The sequence below is a fragment of the Halichoerus grypus genome, chromosome 8 (genome assembly GCF_964656455.1).
Source record: "Halichoerus grypus chromosome 8, mHalGry1.hap1.1, whole genome shotgun sequence".
Classification (NCBI taxonomy): Eukaryota; Metazoa; Chordata; class Mammalia; order Carnivora; family Phocidae; genus Halichoerus; species Halichoerus grypus.
In genome coordinates, this window is record NC_135719.1 from 86,463,954 (window position 1) to 86,479,493 (window position 15,540).

General features: G+C 36.0%; 1 long non-coding RNA gene and 1 pseudogene across 9 annotated transcripts in view; both read right to left on the minus strand.

Moving 5' to 3' along the window:
- The window catches only part of LOC118530243 (uncharacterized), a 449,173-nt gene that overhangs the window by 285,566 nt on the left and 148,067 nt on the right, over positions 1-15,540 (minus strand). The gene's annotated exons all lie outside the window — the stretch shown is intronic.
- On the minus strand, positions 8,443-9,101 carry LOC118530247 (large ribosomal subunit protein eL21 pseudogene; annotated as a pseudogene).

The window sequence follows — 15,540 nt, forward strand, 5'->3', positions numbered from 1 at the left end:
ACTAGAGGGTATTATGCTAAGCAAAATAAGTCAATCAGAGAAAGACAAGTATCATATGATCTCACTGATATAAAGAATTTGAGAAACAAGACAGAGGATCATAGGGGAAGGGCAGGAAAAATGAAACAAGACAAAACCAGAGAGGGAGACAAACCATAAGAGACTCTTAATCTCAGGAAACAAATTGAGGGTTGCTGGAGTGGTAGGGGGTGGGAGGGATGGAGTGGTTGGGTGATGGACACTGGGGAGAGTATGTACTATGGTGAGCACTGTGAATTGTGTAAGACTGATGAATCACAGACCTGTACCCCTGAAACAAATAATATATTATATATTAATAAATAAAAGGGGAAAAATGTCAGTATCAGATAACATGGGAAGTGAAGAAATATTATTACCTGAAGATGTTTAAATAGACTCCTTTCTATAGGATTTCACCTATACTAAGGATTCACCAAGAACTCACCAAGACCATCTGATTCCAATGCATTGGACCATTCAATGAGCTAAATATACAATCTGAAGTTAAAGATTAATAGGCAACTCTCCCCCAAAATAAAAGGAAATAATAAAAAGAAACACATTCCAATGACCATCTGTGACATTTACTGAAGTCATTTTGGTAAATTCTAGGTGCCATTTTTATGTTGTTAAAAGATATCTCCACTAGATGGTGGTTGAATTTTCAATAGGAGCAAACATTCTTTGTCTGTATGTAGGATAATGGAATCATCCACTTAATAAGTTAATTTTAAAAACCTATATACCATATGCAAGTGTCAAATGCATTTTAAAAGAGCATAAGCTACTTTATTTCTTAATCTTGTTCAGAAACAATATATTTGATTATATTTCTTAACCACACCTTTTTTCTGGTCAATGGTTTTTACTATAATCAAATTCTTTTTTTTTTTACATGTTCTTTTTTTTATTGTTTTCTAAAAGTTTCAAGCACAAATCAGTTATTATTATTTTACAGCAAATATTGAATTAAACTTACAAATATATTTCTTCATTTTTTATCACACTATTTTTTCTTCCACCAGACTCCACACTCTTGCCTTTTCTTTATGTTGAAGTACCTCCCTTAGTAGTTCTTTCAGGAAAGTCTATGGGTGCTAAACTCCCATTAGTCTGATTTTTTTTTTCTTACTTCATCCTAACTCTTGAATGATAATTCTATTGTTTTTGCAGCTTATATTTAGAATTAACTAAAAATTAGAACTGATACCAAAAAAAAAAATGAAGTATCACTAGTATCACCAATATCCCCATCTGTTATTGTCACCAAACAAGGGTTGAGGGATTGGTCTACTTTGCTCCTGTCAGCAGTCATTTTAATCCAATTTCTTTTAAATTGGATTTTTATTGAACACAAAAACATAAATTATAATAGATTGGATAGTTTCTATATGTATATAGTTTATCAAACTTAATATACATTTTAAAGTATGATTGACTACATCTAACTTTGAAGAATCAAAACTTTCTAGTTTTTATCTTCATTTAACTTTATAGTTTAAATGTTGAATTATCATCCCTCTTGGGCAATTTCCTGCCTCACACTAGAAAGCAAAATGACAGAATACTCCCAATCCTAGTCCCCGTGGGCTCATAATGTGATTTATTTAAATAATAAACAAAATAAATTAGAGTTTGGGGGCCATGACCTACATACCCATTGTTGAGTTTGTTATAAAGCTAATTAAACTCTTTAATTCTTCCAGACTTCTAGACTAAATACTTCATACAGAAGTGATTCCATGATTGGATTTTGCAGAAGGAAATAAAATTTTCTAACACGTTTAATCCACATTATCATTTTGAAGAGCCTCAAAATCTCTCTACAGGGTACTGAGCTAAATATACACAAATGAATAAAATAGATATGGCCTAAATACATGATGAATTTAAATGTGGTCCTAAAATGCTGACACATTTACTAGGCAGGAGTTCCTGTTGGTATGACTAAACATTCAAAACAACACCAGGTGATTGGTGCTCTTTTTTTTCCCTTTCAAATAGGTGATGTGAATGTGAGCTAATGTCAACACAGTGCTAAGCAACCATTATCTTATTTCCCATCTATTTTGCTAGCTTTTCCTGTTTAGAATAGCTTATTCTCCCTTCCCCAGCAACATGACTTTATCATGTATAGGAAACTCTTCATTTTCTACATCTACTTGTTTAACCATGTGAATCTGTTTTACTTAATGACTTCCTGGCCGCACTTGTTTTGTTACAGTTTTGGTCTTTCTCCGGGAGTAAATGTGAGATTACGAAGGAGAAAAAACAGTTGCACTGGCTCCTCTCTGCTGAGGGAAGAAGTCAAGGGCTGTTTGCACATAATCTTCACGAGTTACTAACGAGGACATCTCCGTCTTGCATCTAGAGACTGGAGGACTGAGGTATCCCTGAGCAAATGTTACAACAAACTAGTCACTTAATGGATCCTGTCTCGAAGGGTTTGAGGTGAATAGGAATGTAATTAGGATTTAGATAAGCATCTCCTTCTAATTCCTTGAAGAAAAGTGGGTTTGAGAATTTTAACTATAAAAATGGCTACCCCTGGATCTGGAAAGAGACTCCCTGGCACTTCCAAGGGCATTTAAATAGATAGCAGTGATATGATTCATCTGTATGTCTAATTTCACTTCAAATGTTGCAAGAGATGTTTAGCAGACATGATTACCATCTGTCTTGACTCATATAAAAGAAAAAAAAGAAAAGAAGCTTTTCCTGGCCTAAGTGGCCTTAGATTGGAAAAAGGGAAAAGGGAAGAGAGAATGTGTGAATATGCCTGAGAAAGACATTTCCAAAAGCAGAATGAACTGAACTAGGAGAGGCAAAAGAAAAAAAAATGGAGAGAATTAGTCCAGGAACTCTGGACTAGAAACCAGACATATTCACTGGAATGAGACAGGTAGTCGAAACAAAGTGAATTCTAAGAGCTGGTAAGAAGTCTGGATATATAATACTAGGCAAACCAGTGAAGCAACCAGTAGGGTTCTGCCGGACAAAGAGAATCAGGGACTCAAGTACTGGCAGCATACAAAATGGCTATAGGCAGATAGCACCATTTTATAGATGTATAATCTGAAGCTCTAAGAGGTTAAGTCATTTACCCAAGTTCCTAGAGCCACAAACAAGAGCTGGATTTTTATTGTTTTGTTTTGTTTTTCCTCAAAACACCTGCTCTTTCCATCATTATACAATAATATGTCTGACATGTCCTAGGAGGCATGAGAATTGAATTATGTCAGGAGCACAGACTTCACAGACAATGTTTTCATGGGAATTGTTAACTGGAGTGGCACAGCTAGGGTGTGAAGAAGGCCTTTGGGTGAATACGAAAGAGAAAAGGAAAGAATTAGGTGTTAGAAGAAATCTCAGGTGATACGGTTTACTGTTTTCATCATTAGGATGACAGAAACTTCATTTTACTCTAAGAGTTGTCATATTTTTGGACTAGAAATAATTTAGAAAATTAGGTTATTCAACTCTTCAGATTTATAAGTAAAAAGACCAAGACCCATGTCAAGAACATAAATTAGCCTGAAATTAAGGTTTCTCTAGTTCTTCACGGGAGCTCTACTGAGCCTGCACTTCTCTCCCTTTTAGTGTAGATGATGTAGGACCGTGGTTTGAGTGGAGAAGTGAGGTCAGTAAGATGAGGAAAAGGGAAGACAGTGTGTAAGGCTGTTGAGTATCATGAATAAGGACTAAGAAATTAGGCAGCCAAGTACTCATTCCTTTGGTTTTCTGACCCTTCCAATTTGATGGTTGAGATCTCACAGGGTGTTTGGGCCCTGGAAAGTATAAAAGAGATTTTCAGATCATTAATAATGGCAAAGTTCATTATGACGTTAATTTGTAAGTGACCAATACAATAATAGAAAAGTCAATTGCCTAGGTATGTACCTAAGATTACAGCCTTTAATTCTAGGATGATTTTGATAACTACAACTACTAATAAGCCTAAGAATAATTTATTTGCTTATTAACCAATGGCTTTCTCATCAAAAAGAAACCAAACTGACTGTAAGTTGATCATAACAAAAATACGAGAAAGAAAGAAAGAAAGAAAGAAAGAAAGAAAGAAAGAAAGAAAGAAAGAAAACAACTCTCAGCTGTGTCCTAACTGTAGATTTTTCATCACTGTTGACAATGAAAGTGAGAGTCATAAAGAACACAGCTGGAATTTTAACTCTTAAGTTGAGATCAAAGATTTGGCAGTTAGAAAAATCATCCCTTTGACTTGTAAACAAAACAAATCTTATATGGATGTCAGAATAAATAAAGTATTTCTTTTTTAAACAGTTACTGTTTTGGCTAAACTGTACTCATACCTATTAAAAGACTTAAGATAGAGAGTTTATCACTCTTATTGCCATCTTAACCTCAGACACAATTATTTAAAATGAAATAAATATATACTTAGCAAACAAGAAAGATATATTACTAATTGTCCACTGGGCAGTCAATTGCCAGTTAGAGTAGCCACTTGTATAAACTCTGTCAAACATGCTGACCCAAACACGTCTCTAGCGATTTCCAACATCTGGCTTAAAAGCTTCCCTGTAATTATTTTCATTTTGCATAAGCAAAACTCACTAAACCCTGCATCTGTGGTGGTGATATACAAAACATATAAATTTGGAGGAATTCATTAGATAATGCCAAAGAAAATGTACCAATGGCTCAATGCCATTTAACTCCTGTACTTTTCATGAATTAGCCAGCAGGAAAGGCCTTTTTCCCTTCAAAAGTTTACATAGATTATGTGGTGCTGCTTGACTTTTTTCTGCTATCGTTTTGCTGGAGTGCTTAATACATAGAAATTGACATATAGGAAAGTTACAAAATGTGAGTACTTTTTCTTAATGTCTTTGCCATCTCTGAGTTTCTATAGGAAAAAAACAGGTAATAAGATGATACAGTTATCAGATACATAGATAAGAAGTATTACCTAGAATTTTTGCTACTATAAAGCTGTAAATCTTATTTTGGTACAATTTTCTCAGGAGAATGCTTAAAACACATGTAACACATTTTTTTTATTAAGGATTTTCCAAATTCTAATGGTGTACAAACATACAGATTCTCAAAAGATTGCAGATAGTTTAAAATCCTAAATTACAGATGCATATAGATGGAGTATACATATTTTTTTGATATACGGAAAACCTCCCCTTATACCATAACTTGTTCTAAACATGTTTTGTTCTAATTATATGTCAGAATGCCACAATAAAATACTACTTGATTATACTTTGACTTATTAACCTCAGCTAAATATACTCATCCATATCAAAATGTTCAGAATTGTTTTGAATATATGTTTATTTTCTTAGCTCTCATATTTGGTTTGCTATTTCTCTCAACCTGTTCTAGGGAAACTGGAATAGTCTAGGTTGGATGATGTATATTTATTAGCTTCAGAACCACATCTGTGTGCTCAGATTGGAGGAAAGGTCATAAACACAATGAATGTTGCTAGGAAACCATGCCTTTTAGTCAATTTAGTTGTGAAGATGAAAGGGTTTTTTTGGTACAAAGATGGGCTATTTGTATAGTACAATGAATAATCATTTTATTTTGATCTTTGAATTTATCATTTAAAAATAACACTTTTCATTAGTAGCTTTTCCTATTTATTACTTACTTGGATTTCAAATGTTTGAAATTCAAGATGTGAATGTAGCTTTCTATGAAAAGAAAGAGTTATTACAATTTTCATTTAAAGAAAATAATCTTGTTGGTGAAATTTAAGGATATCTAATCCTTAAAGAATGACATGCGAATCATAAAAAGATTAATAATCAAATAATAAAAGTCAAGGAACAAGTAGCTAGGTCCCTTGAAACAACTATTAAAAAGATTTTGTAACTTCAAGTGCCATAAACAACCCTGACACTTCTTTTTGTCTTTCAAAACTACAGGACCACAATCTGGGCAACTCTTCACAAAGATTAAAATAAAACAGACATGTTTTACTAGTCAACGATGATTAGATGATCCTTGGACATAACTTAGTACCCTAATTCCACAGGACTGTATCAGCCCACTTAAGTACCTAATTAGAAGCTTATGTTGACTGTGCCTGTATCTATTGATTTTGAATCAAAATGTAATTTTAACCATGTAATTTTTTATTGGCTCCCTTTCACTTGAACATTTAAGTAGTATTTGATGGCACAGGCTATATTGATGATGACAAATCCATCAGGTTCGTACAGCAATAGACATGTTAATCACTTGGCCGAATCTTTCCTCCATACAAGTGAATATGTCACTCAGGCCGGCCAATCAGAATAATGTGTTTGAGGTCACATGTGTTTGAGGAAGGGAAACAAGGCCAGTGTAAATGGAACATAATCGCGGGTGAGGTGATAGGAAATGAGGTTGTAGAGAAAGACAAAGGCCAGACTGTGCAGAGCCTTGTGGGCCAGAGTAAAAAGCTTCAACTTTATCTAAGTATGATGGGAAACCTGGGATTAGGTAGAAAGAAGTGTGACATGATCTGATCTAATTTATGGTCTTGAAACTGTCACCAAGAAACCAAGCTAGCATTTAGGAGCTGTTATGGTAGTGTTGGTGAAAAATGAGGCTGGCTTGCTAGGGCTTGCGAGGGCAGTAGCAATGGAAATGGACAGAAGTTGATGGACTCAAAATAACTTTCAAAGGTGGAGCTAACAAGGCCTGCTGGTGGATTGGATACAGAGTATGTGGTTAAGAGTGAGATCAAGGATAAGTCCTACATTATTAGCTTGGGCAAGAAAGTGTGGTATTGGCATTGAATGAATTGGGAAGATAGGAGGAAAAACAGTAGTAAGGGTACAATTAAGAGTTCTGTTTTAGGCAAATTACATTTGAGTATCTCCAAGTGAAAATGTTAAATAGGCAGTTGGCTCTGACATTTGGAAAGACAGGAGCAGTATATAAAAATTTTTTAGTCAACTGCAAATAGTTAATATTTAAAACCATGGTACTGAATGAGATCATCTGGGGAGAAAGTATCCGTAGGAATGAGAAAAGGATGGCAGAGTTCTTTAAACAACACACTTAATTTAAAAGACAATAGATGATTAAGAGTAATTCTGATCATGAAATAAAATGCCACTTTTTACACTTATTTACAAAATACTTTTCTTATATTCTGTCATGCACATAATATGAAACTAAAATGTGCTAAGTACTCATTGTAGTCTATTCTTACCACTGCATGGATGGGAAAATTGAGCACTGAGAGATTATATGTCAAGACTCAAGACCTCACTGCTGGTAAGTGATGGAGTTAGGCCCAGAACAGAGACCTTTATAACTCTAATCCATTGCTTTTTCTATTATACCATGTTGGAAGCTCTCCATTTTCAAAGATACAAGGCTGTTACTGGGGTTATTTGCCTCTACACTAGCATCCCCAGTTTATGATGCTTGAATTCCAATGTCTAATTAGTTTTCTATCCTAGCCTTTGTTCTCTAATGTCACTTCTTGCAGCAACCTGCCTCAGAGAGTTTCTCCCTTTCGTGATCTTCTGTTATTATGCTATGAGCTGTGAAAATAGATAATGGAGACAAAGAATTATTATGAATATAATAAGTTAAAACACTCTTTGAGAGACTCTGATTAGTTACATGCCATGACCTTACTGCATTGTCTTGAAACATATATTATGGCCTTTCACTTATTTATTACCTCATTATTATTATATTTTTTGCATTTGTGTTATGAAGTGATCAGCTTGTCAAGCGAATGACTTCTATGGCTAGTGCAATTTTTAACATTCATGCATCTTTTTTCTTGGACCATACTGTACCAGTCCACATTGATAAGAGTTCTATAGGTAGCTTTCATTCTCAATTTCTGGGATATTGGTTCTAAAAGATCAAAGGGAAGTTTTGATTATACTCTTTAGATAATAGAATTTATACGAAAACAAACCTAAGCTAGGTCTTGACAAAGAAGGCTACTTAAAAAAAAAAATCACCCCTTTGTGTGTGAAGCCAGTCTTCTAGGAAACAAGGCTTTCTCTACTTATTCAGCTTGGGTGTTTAGGGTACTGGTCACTACTCCTGCCTCCTTGATTCCTCCTGAAGTTGTCTTCAGGTTCCTGTGCTTTTTCCTTTGGCAGGAGGAGTCCTGTGCTCCCACCATTGCATCCTTCTCATCTCTCATGTAGTCTAGATCACCATTATGTTTAAAGGTTGCTGATGGCTAGTCCACACTACCTCCTCTCACTAAATAGACCCCAGAGTCCTGGAAATGCCAGATGCTTCCTCAAGCAATCACCAAGAAATTTCACTTTTAATCATTTGGTAGTAGGGAGATATTGGCAGAATTTTAGCAAAGAAGTGGCATCGTTTTGCACAGACATGTTGACAGCAATGTAAATGATGATTCTGAAGGGATGATGATGGAGGTGAGTAGAAACTTAGAAGGCAGAGTTTCCACTGAGAGTTGAAAAGGGCACAAACTACCCAGTAACAATCAGGATAGATAGGAAAGAACATATTTTAGAGTTATTTTTATTTATTTATTTATTTATTTATTTATTTATTTATTTATTTATTTATTTTACAGTTTTGAGGTCTTTTATTTTCTTTACATTTATCATGCCATGAATTCATAGGGAATGGGTTCCAGCAGTTTGGGCTCCTTTCCATTGGTTCTCACAAAGTGTGCTTCTGTGGGTGGGGCAGGCTGGTGCTTCAGTTGAACCCAAGTACTTTTCTCTTTGGCTTCCTTCTTTTTCTGATCATTTTCCTTCACACGGTTCAGGAAGCTATCTCAGCTCTTTGAGTGTTTAATATGCTCAATGCATACATTAATTCTCTTGGCAAGAATCTTGCCCTTAACTTGTTTGTTTACAACAATGCCAACAGCATGCTGAGTAACACTGTAGACTCTTCCAGTTTTGCCATGGTAACATTTGTGGGGCATTCCTTTTTGAACAGTGCCCATTCCCTTGATGTCCACAATATCACCTTTCTTATAGATTCACATGTATGTGGCCAAAGGAACAGCTCCATGTTTTCTAAAAGGTCTAGAGAACAGATAGCGGGTACCTCTCCTCTTTTCCCTTTGTGTTGGTCATTTTGGCGAATTACAGGAAGATGGCAGTTCCGGCCGAAAGGTATTTTAGAGTTATTTAAAAGGTAATTAATGTGAGACTTGACTATTCATTGAAATGTGGGATGAAGAATAGGAGACAATTAAAATGACTCCTTCATTTCCAACTTGAGTCAGAAGTGAGTCATGTCATGAAATGTGGTTGAAATACAAGGGTAGAGATGGGGAGATAATGGGTTCTGTCTTAGGCTGGTGTAGTTTGAAGTGGGTCTGGAATTTTGGAGAGAGTTCTGGGGGCAAAAAAAGAAATTTGGGAGACTTTAGAATATAAATGGACATTAAAGCCATCTCAAACAATGAGATTACCCAGAGAAAGTATTTCAAATAAGAAGGGAGAAGATGGAACACCAAAGAAAGGCCTTTAGAAGGTAGGTAGGGAAAGATTTCACAAGTGACAGAAACTAAGGAGAGTCAGGAGAGGTAAGTAGCATGTGCTAAGGGAAAAAAGAAAATAAAGAGTGACCGTTAGTGCTAAAAGCCTTAGAGAGGTAAGACAGATGAGCACTGAAAATTATCCACTGACTCTGTCAACTGGGAGATGAAGGTCTTAGGGAAACTACTAACTGTGGGGTGGTGAAGAAGGAAGTCCAATTATGAGAGTTGTGAAGCGAATAGGTTTAGGAGTTGAAGAAAGGCTAGACTGTTTGAAACCTGTTTAGTAAAGGAAAGGAGAAAGACAAGGCTATGGTTACAGTGGGAATTGAGTTTAAAAAGGCAACTTCTAGATAGGAGATGCTTAACCTTGCCTGTGTGCTAGAAAAAGCAGTAGAAAGTAGTGACAGAGTGGAGTCTCTGAGGGACAGGAGGGATTGGATCAAATATACAGAGAGAGGAATTGCCTTGTCTAGAGGAAAGGCTATTTTATCCATGGAGAACAGAAGGCAGTAAGGATAGGAACAACTCACATAGCTCTGGGATGAGAAATGAGAGATTTCAACTCTGATGGCATACATTTTCTCAATGGGAGACGTAAGAGGTAAGGTCAACACCAAGCAACAGCTTTGTGTATTCCTCCATTATCAACATCCCTAGGTATAGTAACACTTAGATTATAAATGCAAATGTTTTTAAATGAGAAACACTAAAATAATCAACCTTTGCATTGTTTAACGTGCTAGACTACAGCAAGCATAGAGTATTATGTATCACATCTTCCCTATTTCTGCAGAGCATTACCAGTATTGATTATATCTACAGTTAAGTTCTATGCTGGTGAGGTTATTTTTTTGCAAGACCTTTGCATTAGTAATCAACTGATAGAAATGCCCATCTGTGGTTGTATCTGCTTTTAAGTTAAAATCAGCCAAATCATGGGGCGCCTGGGTGGCTCAGTTGGTTAAGCGACTGCCTTCGGCTCAGGTCATGATCCCAGGGTCCTAGGATCGAGCCCCGCATCGGGCTCCCTGCTCGGCGGGAAGCCTGCTTCTCCCTCTCCCACTCCCCCTGCTTGTGTTACCTCTCTCACTATCTCTCTCTCTCTGTCAATTAAATAAATAAAATCTTTAAAAAAAAAAAAAATCAGCCAAATCATACAATTTAAGAAATAAATTGACCCTAGTTTTATTTTAGTCATTATTCAAACATAACTATAGGAAGTAGCCACAAAAGTAATTATTTTTCATATGTTTCAGTCATATGAATTGTGATTGAACTACATATTCCAATTCAAATTTGCCAGTTATGGACTACAATATAAATCATTTAGCTGTTGCCCACCTACTTAATATCTGTAGAGCTGCTTGCAAATTAGAAAACCAGAAACCATAAATTCTAATTTCACCTCTGCTATATACAAAAACCTTTCTGAATGACACAGAGAAGTCTTACAGCTATTATTATACACTGCTATGAAAAAAAATCAGATATTTTTCAAAATAGATCAGTTGAGAGGCTGTGTGGTATTGCAGTTAAAAGTAGAGACTATAGTGTTAAAACAGTCCTAGAGTCGAGTCATCCTTCCACCACCTACAGATGCATGACCCTAGCTTCCTTCTTTATAAAATGAGATTGATAGCAGTGTTTACCTCAGTGTTACCGTGAGAAGATCAATCATCTAAAACGTTGATGACAACAGTTGACATAGTAAAAACTCAAATAAATAATAGTATGATTTACTAACCACCATAATAAAATAATATAAACATTCCTGCATAGAATGAATCATCTTATATACTCACTCAGTGAAGATATGACTTGTTATTCAAACTTCTAGACACTCACTTCCTAACCAGAATAAGAAAGAAACTACAATCTTCTATGAATTGAAGATAAGCTCTATGAAAAGTCTTTTGATCTTGACCTAGCGAAGTACCTTTTTAAATAAAATGACAAAGAATATGGACAACTGCAAAGTTTAGGAGGTTATGTAGAAACTGGTAAAAATGCTGTGTGTGTGTGTGTGTGATAAAGATGAAAGAAATTAAGCTGATGTAGAATTTACATCAGAATATTACAAGAGATACATTTTAATGAGAAAATAAGGCACACAATTGTCTATGAGCGATCAGTACTAATAATTTTAAATAATCTTATGAATTATCTGTAATCAGATTTTCATCTGCTATCCAATGACCTTTCACTACACACAGAGTCACTTTTAGGATATATATAAACTTTTATTGATTAGACTTAACCAATTTGGATGATATGCCTTCCAGAAGAAACGTATATGTATAGGTATAGTTCTAATATCTAGATCTAAGAAGACCTAAGCCTGGCACACTCCCTAGCATTTCCAGGCAGAAATTTCAGTAAACACAAGCATTTTTTTTTCCATCTAGGTGTTTGAAGTGCCTGATATAAGAAACTCTGAATGTAGCTTCAATGTAGCTGAAGCTCTGTCATGTACTCTCGGAGTTATAAAGAAATGATATAATCTCAGTAGATCAAAACATCCAGGAAACAGACATTTTTGTTTATCTTGTGCAATGTTGTATCCCTTGTAGAGTGAACAATTTGTAGTGCATAAAGGGGCTCATTAAATAATTTTTTGATGAATAAATGAATCTGTACCCTCACTGTAGCCTATGAAGAGAGAGTGGCTGGTAGAAGGTGGGCAGTACCAAGGCAGACTCTCCAGCCATGCAAGAACAATAACGAGAGAGCAAAGGCTAGTTTTAAGTGCTAGCAGGAACAGAGAAACATTGGCTAAATTCTTTTTAGAAGGGACAGAGAACCGTTAGGGAAGAATATAAAATTGAGTGTTAGTTTTGAAAAATGTAAATGAACATAGCTCCTGAAAGACACCCAACATTAGTATCAGCCTACAGAGGAAATTAAGAAAACAAAAGAAACAGGTAACATAGAAAAATAACTACCATTTTTTAATGTGTACTTCTTTTCCAGGTGCTGATCTGAGGGCATCACCAGTCCTTTATTTCTTGTAACTAGAGAATGAGGTGGCCACCTCCATTTTACAGACTAGAAAACTGAGGCCTGGAAAGCTTGAGGGACTTGCACAAGGTGACCCAATTAGGAAGTGGGGAAGCCTGGATTTGAACTTAGGTCACCTGGCTCCAGGATGCACATTTTATCTCATCTGTCTTCCACACACACACAGAGTCTGCACGGTCATTGGCAATGCCTCCCTCATGAATAACCCACTCAGTGGAATGCATGCAGCACTACTTGCCATGTCCGTGTGCTCTCTGCCACTAAGTTGCTGATAGCTAGACAAAATGGTAGTGTTTCTGTCAGTTTCCTCATCAATAAAATTACTATTGTCCAGACCCATCCAGACTGCTTTGCTTGGATATTGTGTGAAATAGCCAATCAATAATCGTAAAATGCTATGAAAGCATGGAGTGCTAGATCCAAGTTCAATATTATTATATGAGGTTACAGTGTGACAGCACAGCTATGAAGGTCAAAGCTATTTTGAACTGCATACAGAAAGGCTGATGTGGAATAGAGGAGAAACTGTTGTCTTTATAACAAGGGGGCTAGGAATTGGGGTCATTTTAATGGAAATATTTCTCTTATTTGTAGGTGCTTAGGAACCCTCAGACAAGAAAATTAATTGGAAGACAAAAAAAAATGTAAAGGAAAAAGACATAACACTACCGTGCCAAGTAGTGAGGGACAAGAGTGATGGGATTAGGATGAGGAAATAGAGATGCTGATCTGGTTAAGTGAAAATTCGTACTAAATAAGCCAACATCTGCAAACATTTGAAGTGTGTAAACAAAAAGAGGAATTTAGTCTGAGAGTTAATGGAATGACTAGCAATAGGAAAGAGAGAGGAAGGAAGGAAGGAAGGAAGGAAGGAAGGAAGGAAGGGAGGGAGGGAGGGAGGGAGGGAGGGAGGGAGGGAGGAAGGAAGGAAGGAAGGAAAGAAGAAAGAGAGAGTAAGTCACTCATATTTGGGCCATAAAAAAAACAAATATTTACTGAAGCAACTCCAATTTGATTTGATCCATTTTAAAGATTGTGAATCACTGACTAATCTGCTCCACTGCAGTATTAATATCGACATGTCAAGGGCCGGTGGTATGGCTAAGCACAATCGGAGTCATCCAGAGCCGCAGCCTTAAACTGATGCAAATGGTCACCACATCCAGAGCTGGGATGTAAGTAAAGCCTTGCCATATGGAATAATGAAAGAAAGTCTGGAAAACGATCCTCAAATTGCATCATAACAAAGGATCTCTGTGCCAGCCGAGCCAACTTTTTAGGTAACTTTTCCATCTGCCTTATATAATTCCCCTGACTTTGTGAAATAAGTACTATGTTAAACGTTCTTGCGTAGTGGTTCTCAATGTCAGCATCTTACTCAACATGTGGATTTTTCCCAAACAAATGGGAGGAGATCAGTAAGATGATTGTTACTAGTAAAGCCAATAGCAAAGCTGTTTTTGAGCCCTTATATGCCAAGATCTTTATATGAGATAACTCATTTTATCCTCAAAACAGCCTTTTAAGCAGTTACTCTCAATACCCCATTTTCAGAGATAGAGAAACTGAGGCATGGGGGAGTTAAATACCTGGCTCAATGTCTCAGCTAGAAATGGAGAGGCCAGGAGTTCAAAGCTCAAACTTTTTTTTACCAATAATTTATGAATAATTTAATTTAAATATAGAGATGATTTAAGATCAGTTCTATAGGAAGAGCATTTTGAGAGTAGAAGGGTGGTTACCAGAGGCTGACAGTGGGGGATGGGATACTGATCAAAGGGTACAAAGTTTCAGATATAAGATAAATAAGTTTAGAGATCTAAAGAATAGTATGGTGACCATAGTGTTTTGTTTTTTTTTTTAAAGATTTTATTTATTTATTTGACAGAGAAAGACACAGCGAGAGAGGGAACACAAATGGGGAGTGGGAGAGGGAGAAGCAGGCTTCCCGCCGAGCAGGGAGCCTGATGCGGGACTCGATCCAGGGACTCCAGGATCATGACCTGAGCCGAAGGCAGTCGCTTAACCAACTGAGCCACCCAGGCACCCATGGTGACCATAGTGTTAACTAAACATATTATGGTAATCATTTTGCAATATATATGTGTATCAAATCATCACACCTTAAACTTACACAATGTTACATGTCAGCTATATCTCATTAAAACTGAAAACAATAAATTTAAAATAACAATAATAATGTATACTTGAAGTTTACTAAGAAAGTAGATCTCAAGTGTTCTTACCACAAAAAAAGAAAAAAAAGATAGCTATGTGAGGTGATGGATATATGAATGAGTCTGATTGGGACAATCATTCACAATGTATACATATATCAAAACATGTTGTATACCTTAAATACATATAATTTCTGTTGGCAAAAATAAATTTAAAAAATGAGAAAGCTCATCATTAAAAGTGAGAAATTTTTCTTTATTTTTTTATCTCCTTAAACTTTATTTTTGTTCCACTTTCTCCATAAAATTTTCTCCTATTATATATTTTTTTAAATTTTTTGGGGGTGGGGGAGGCAGAGGGAAAGGGAGAGAGAGAGAATCTCAAGCAGGATCCACACTCAGTGAGTGCAGAGCCCAATGCAGGGCTTGATCTCACAACCCAGAGATCATGACCTGAGCCAAAATCAAGAGTTGGATGCTTAACCAAATGAGCCACCCAGAGGTCCCTCTCCTATCGTATTTTTATTAATAAAATATATTTATCTATAACAATATCATTCAGATAAAAAAAAAAAAAGGAGAGCATTTACACTTGCATTCAAGCATGCTTATCTGAGCAGGAGGTTAAGCTAGGAATTATCCAAACCCAGTGGAATTATCTACCTCTAGGAGTGCCTTTTTCATGGAAAATACTTTATCCATAGTTTTATGGAATAAAGTCCAAGAACCTCTGGTCCATAAAATCAGAAAATGTTTTTATTTTAGCAACAGTGTTTCTTATTATTAAAGTCTCTTTACCAGTGAAGAAACATTATCATCCTTAACTGATGTCCTCTA